The sequence below is a fragment of the Suricata suricatta genome, chromosome 4 (genome assembly GCF_006229205.1).
Source record: "Suricata suricatta isolate VVHF042 chromosome 4, meerkat_22Aug2017_6uvM2_HiC, whole genome shotgun sequence".
NCBI classification, from domain to species: domain Eukaryota; kingdom Metazoa; phylum Chordata; class Mammalia; order Carnivora; family Herpestidae; genus Suricata; species Suricata suricatta.
The window spans coordinates 159,463,400-159,469,848 of record NC_043703.1 but is presented as its reverse complement, the minus strand read 5'-3'; the positions used below and the strand labels follow the sequence as shown (position 1 = coordinate 159,469,848).

Genomic DNA, 6,449 nt, shown 5'->3' with positions numbered 1-6,449 from the left:
GACAAAGGAATCCCCTGGGGTCATGGAGTTGCCTGAAGGACGCTCAGTTCAGATGCCCAGAGCTCCCAGTCCACTTGGAGCAGCTCAGAAGACTCTAGAGTAAGTTACCCCAGGAAGATAAACTTGAGTTGCTTCAAGAAACATCTGAAATCAGAAGGCAAAAAGGCAAGGGTCCCAAGGAAAGGGAGAGATGGAGACGGAGCGTGTCTCCACAGCCTCCACAAAAGTGCAGATGCTCCTACAGAATGTCCTTCTCTCACAGAGGAAAAAAGGGTGGAGAGTTGATGACCTGGGTCAAGGCTCCTGGGATTTGGAGAAGAGGAGATCCCAGGCTCCCTGGAGTTCTCTCAACCTGTAAAATGGAGTCTGAAGGAAGAGAAATGTTGTTTTCTCTTTGACACGCTTCCTTCCATGAGGATGCATTACATAGTCCCATATGCCTTAGAGGTGCTTGTTTTATAAGGGAAAACAATGTCCCTATTCAAATTTCTCAAATCCCTTGAGACCGGTGTTAATTCCAAACTTAGTTTCAGTACAGAGCTAACTGCACTCATAATCTACTTGCTCTCTCTCTGCGTGTTTTCCCCTCGTGGATGTTATAAATGGCCTATTTTCAATTTCCATAATTTTTCATTATAACAGGCAGAGGTCAAGAGAGCAGAGATAAATGAAATCGTTAAATGGTCTCTCCCCGCTCTTTCTCAATCCCACACGTATTCATTCCTCCATCTTTCCACTAAGGGTTTGTTGATGAGTGCAAGAACAAATCGGTGAAGAAATAGATGATTTCATCAGAGCTGGCCAACATCTAACAAAACCAAATGCCTTCAGCCCTCTTGCCCCACTATTCCCATCAGCTGTTGATGCCAAAGAGCCTTGAAATAATCTAGATGCCAACATCAAATGGACAGAAGAGAACCAGACAAGGGCACTGAACAACTACATACATCAACCATGAAAAATCAGAACGGCTTTTCCCCCCCTGGTAACGTTTTTGTAATTAACCTACAAACCTAAATTTGCCCGAAAAGAACCCAACGCTAAATCCCAACGCAGTAATGAAATTCCCACTTCTTAGGTTTGCGTTTCAGGCATGCCTCTGTACTAACTTCTCATTTCCGCCTCTCCTATGCTAATCAGGAGTGAAATAAATACAATCTTCAAACCATGGCCTGAAATTTAATCCTGGGTCTCCAGGGGGCCTTATTACTTTTCTAGTCGGGCCTTCTCATTACTCAGATAAGAAAGCCAAGGCCCAGGGAGACAGCAAGCTGCCCAAGGTCACGCAAGGTCAGAGGTGCACTGGGACCAGCCCCCAACCCTGCCCCTGCATTTCCTCCACAGGAGGAAACCCAAGTCTCAAAGGATGCTCGCGTCCCTGGAGCAACCTGGGAGCCTGCGCTGCATCTGAAGATTCTCGGTGCCCACCCAGTCCGCCGCCAGCCCCAGAGAGCTGCGGCCACCTTCCTGCACTCCCTCCAAGTTCAGAGCTGCGTCCTCCCTCTGCCGCCAGCATTTGACTTCACCTCCCCAGGATGCAGAAGCCGGCAGAAAGGAACCTGCCTGGCGAATCAACCCTGAGGACCACCCCTCCCCGGAGCACTCACCCCCACCCTCGAAGGATGAGCTCCTCTCTGGGTTTGCCTGTCTCTGGGTTAACTCTCTGCCCCCTGCACTGGGTCCTGGCCCTCCTCCTTCATTTCACCCGCTCCCTGGAGGTGAGCACCCCCTCCAGGCCCTCAGGGATTGTCTAGTGCTCCCCCTGCCCGGAGCATCCAGCCTGAGTACACCTCCCAGGGCTGCACGGACCACTCCCCAAAAACTTGGCCTCTTCACAGGCACCTCTTCACTTCTCCCTTCCCCACGTTCTGTCCCTGGACCACCTCCCCTCGGTCACGTGCCCCTCCCTACCTCGTCCACTAATCTCCAGCCTCACACGTGCTGCGCCTCTGTGAGAAACACGGTGCCTCCCCTGCCTTCCCCCTCCCCGCCCCCCAACTGTTAAACGACTCGTCCTGACTCCCAGGCCTCAGCTTAGGCACTCCTCTTCCATGGAGCTCCCCCAGCGCCCCAGGTGAGCACGGGGAGACCCTCCCCTGCAGCCCCATCTCCCCCTGGACCCCGCCTCCCAGAGCTGGGTTACTCACGGCACCTGTGTCTGTCTCGTTTGTCACCAAACATCTCTGGTTCAACATTGTCCCAGGGGGCTCCTGGGCCACTCCGTCAGTTCTGCGACCATCTCTTGATTTCGGCTCAGGTCATGATGTCACAGTCATGAGATCAAGCCCCTTGGGATTCTCTCTCTCCTTCTCTCTCTGCTCCCCCTCCCCTGCTCGCTCGCTCACTCTCAAAAAGAGAGAAAAAAAGGTTCCTGTTTGTCAAACTCTTAGTTGCACGAAATAGGTGTTTACCTAGCTAGGTCATCCCCTGGACCAGGAGCACCTGGAGGGCAGTGACTCTGTCCCGGTCACGTGTCCCGGGGCCCGACACACAGCAGGCCTTCCAGAGTGCTGCTTCTCAGCATGAGGGAGGCGCTGCCTGCGGTGTAAGCCGGGTCACCCTGGTCCTCCTGGGCTCAGCGACGGAAGAGCAGCTGGTCTAGGTGACAGTACTTGGGCCGATCGAGCCTAGTCATTTCACACAGGTCCCCACGCCCCACAGAGAGGAGTTCAAACCGATGATGTCCTCTCCATCCTGCAGAAGCACTGCCTTCTGGCTTCAGGGGGCATCAAAATGGCATGGTGGGGGAATCTATCGGAACTGGGCCCCCTGTCGTCAGAACTTTCTGGGCTGCCTGAGACCGGTCACCGGGGAACACCTGGTGCCTTCCTGGGAACGGACGAGCAGAGTACCCGACCGGCTGCATGGCTGGACATCAGGGCACCTGGCCAAGCCTGGCACCAGGGCAGCACCCGGCCTTGAGCCCCAGCCACACACAGAAGGCAGCACATTGCGAAGAGCCAGGCAATAACCTTTGGACCCAGGGCTTTGCTGGAAAATTCAGCCACCATGTCCTGGCCACCAAGGGCTGCTCGAGTGGTGACCCCATTCCAGCAAGCCGAAATCTAATCAGCCTCTGAGAACACAACCTGCAGCCCCTTCTGCGGAATCAGGACACAGGCAAACCCTGAACATCGGAGATGTGACTCCAAGGCGCTCAACTCGCTGTGTGCACCTGCTTCGGGGATGAGTGCACCGGCCGGGGGCTCCCAGGGCGGCTGCTCACGGGCCTCGCTTCCCCTCCCCTCGTCGTCCCTCACGGACAGCACTCACGCTTGGGGACAGAGCCATATGTACCCCACGAGACATCATGGGGGGCACTGCTCCCTGAGCGTTTTGGAGGGGACGTGACGCTGAACTGGGGCAGTAACAGAGAGGTCTGCAGTTCGCAGAGCCTGGCCGCAGCCTCCCCCTGCAAGCCACGCGTCCCGGGGTGAGCGACATAACTTCCCAGATCACCGGTGTTCTCGTCTTTAAAATGGGGATACCAATGGCGCCAACCTCGCACGCACTGTGAGGAGGGCGCATCCCTTACGCATGGCGGGGCTGACTTTTCCTCTTCTCTTGGCAAATTGGCCGTATTTTTATCGTGCCAGACACATAGAATGGACTGTTTCGTGTCCTTTTGACAGACCTGTTATATTTCCTGCCCTGCGAGAGGTCATGGGGGAGAGGACGGCCCCTCCCCGCCCGGCCAAGCTTTGGCCGAGATTCCCTCCTAGTCACTGAACAGATACTGGCTGGGGATCTGCATTCTAGAAGGGAGAGGTAGATAATACACGATAAGCTTAATGCATAAATAAGTTATGTAGTAGGTTAAAGGTCACAAGGATTCTGGAGGCAAAAAGGAACAGGGGAAGGGAGGGGGGGCGGGTTGTACATTAAATGGATCGGTCAACATGGACCTCACAGAGAGAGGACATCAGAGCAAAGGCTGGAGTCAAATAAGGAGAAACCTGCGGAACAGCCAGTCCAGATGCAGCGAATCGCTGGAACAAGGCTTCGAGGGGAGGGCGTGCCCAGCGGCTTGCGGATGCCTCCCCAGTCCAGACATCGGGTCTGCTCTTTGACCCCTGGTTCTGATTCCAGGCGTCTGCTGGCGGCCAGCACAGGGCCCAAGCCTAGCTCAGGATAGTCCAAGTGGCCCCGCCCCCCCGGCCTGCCCAGGGGTCTCTGTGTCACCTCCTCCTGCCAGGAGGCCCCTCAAAGCGAGCCGCACCCCACAACGTCCATCTTTGCCCCTTCCCACCCTGTGCTGACCGCCTGACCGGCTGGCAGGGTTGGACATCCTCGTCCAGCCTGCAACAGTCTCATCCCACTTGCCTCGTCAGTCCGGCAGGATGTGCTACTGCAGAGGTCCGTGCACCAACCTCTCCTCGGATGCTGCGGCTCACCAGGTCGTGCAGCCAACCATGCGCGGCCGGCTGTCCCCAGTCATGGCTCACAGCCCCCAGGACCGAGGTAGCCTTACACAGAGACAGTGGTGGCGGAGTGGGGGGTGGAGAAGAACGTGGACAGATGGATGGGCCACAGATGAGCTGGCTCCAGGGGAGAACACAGCTCTATACTTCTGGGAGGAATGTCCTCTCGCTCCCAAAGCACTGTTTCCAGAAGCCCCATCCCCACAGGTGTGGCCCCCTCAGCTTCCACCCCTCAATCCGGACTCACCCCCGAAGTGACTTCACCCACCTCCTGGCACCAATGGCTGTGGAGACTCCCCAGGTGTCCCAGCGCTCTCTGTGGTGGGCCAGTCATCTCCAAATCTTTTTTAGCAATAGAATTCTCTCTTCAAAAGAAAACTCATGAAGAGCTCCAGGAGACAAAACAGAAACGTGAGGCTGGTCTAATTGAAGTGAAAATAAGGACCAGGGGCCAGGGCACCAAGGCTGTCCGCCCCGCCCCGGCCTAGCCCGTGCCCTGGACCCCACGGAGCGCCGTTTGCACACCACCCAGCGGACCTGAGGGCCTCCGGGAGCCACGGCAGCTCTAGGCCGGCCTGCACAGCTCGGAGCCGAGTTTCAGGAGGCCGCTGGGGCCTGGGGAGAGTGGGGCGCAGGAGGGGGTGCGCGTGGGTGCGGGCGGATTGTGAGAGAGTGTGAGAGAGAGAAAACGTGTGGGAGGATGTGTGTGAGAACGTGTGAGTGTGTGTGTGAGTGTGTAAGGGAGCGTGTAAGTATGTGTGTGGGCAAAAAAATGGGTGTGTGAGTGTGTATAAGGGAGCGTGTAAGTATGTGTGTGGGCAAAAAATGTGTGTGTGAGTGTGAAAGGGGGTGTGTGTGAGTGTGTGAGTGTGTGCACGTGTGAGAGAGAATGTGTGTGAGAATGTGAGTGTGTGTGAAAGGGTGTGTGTGTGCGTGTGGGGAGCGGCGCACGATGAGAGGTCTCGTTATATAATTTAACTCCACAGGTTAAACACACACAGGCCATAGTCACAACCATTTCACCAAGTGGCCATAAAACTAAAAGATAAATAGGAAATCCCTAAATTACAGGGATTTTTCTGAGGAGGGAGCAGCCGATAAAGTGCTATCTGTGCTGAGTCAAGCCTGCGGTGACCCGGGCGGTGGGCAAACAGAAAGGACCTGCGTGTCCCCACCGTTGTCCCATAAAACCTTCTCCAAGGCTGAGAGTCCGGCTCCTGAGGCCCAAGCCAAGGACGGGTCCCCATGACTGAAGAACACGGAGCCTCCCAGAAACGGGCCCCTCGGAGGGGCCCCCGTCCTCGAGGGTCACCTTGAGCCCCTGTCAGCAGCCCTTATAGGGAAGAGCCCTTTCCTTGGTCACTCGGCACCCAACAGGGACTTGAAGGCAGGCCTCAGGCCCGGGGCGCCCAGAGCCCGCCCCCACCCCCCAGGGTGCTGCCAGCCAGGAGCCCAGACCTCCTGTGCCAACGCCTCCCGTAGCCCCTCCTTCCCCTCACGGCCACTGTCACTTCACACATTGCAAGAGCAAGTCTAAGCAACTTTCGGGGAGACCGCCAGGCAGCAAGCACTCACACCAGGGGTGGCCCAGCCCACCCTAGAGCCACACTCCCCCTTGAACTTGATCACTGGGTGATTACCCAGGAAATTCACTTCCCCGCTGCCTGGAACCACTGAAGGAGATTCCGGTGATAATTCCATTCGGGGCCAGAAGAGGCTGAAGTCAACTCTCCATTAACACATCTGTTCAGGGAAGGCCAACCCTCTGGCCCTATAGACACAGCCCATCGCCTGTGGCTGGTGACAGTGCAGCAGGAGCAGCAGCACATTCTGGAAGGATGGGGCCACAGACCTGCACTCCTTATCTCTCTCCTTCCCCTCTTCCTCTTTCTCTCCCTCTCTCCTTCTCTCTCTGTCTCTCTTCCTTTCTCTGTCTCTCTCTCACTCCCTTCCCCCCATCTCTCTCTCTCTCTCTCTCTCTCTCTCTCTCTCTCTCTGATGCCTGCTTTCCAAACGACCTGTCAGGGA

The 6,449-nt window shown here is 56.3% G+C and overlaps 2 long non-coding RNA genes across 2 annotated transcripts in view; one reads left to right on the top strand and one right to left on the bottom strand.

The window, feature by feature from the left end:
• The window catches only part of LOC115289215, a 33,953-nt gene extending 31,639 nt beyond the window's left edge, over positions 1-2,314 (bottom strand). The window contains exon 1 of the long non-coding RNA XR_003907474.1: positions 2,153-2,314. This is a non-coding gene — a long non-coding RNA (uncharacterized LOC115289215). The remainder of the gene's footprint in view (positions 1-2,152) is intronic.
• Positions 7-1,168, top strand: LOC115289216. The gene is made up of 2 exons (XR_003907475.1): positions 7-99; positions 742-1,168. It is a non-coding gene; the product is annotated as an uncharacterized LOC115289216 (long non-coding RNA).
• Positions 2,315-6,449: the final 4,135 nt, after the last annotated feature.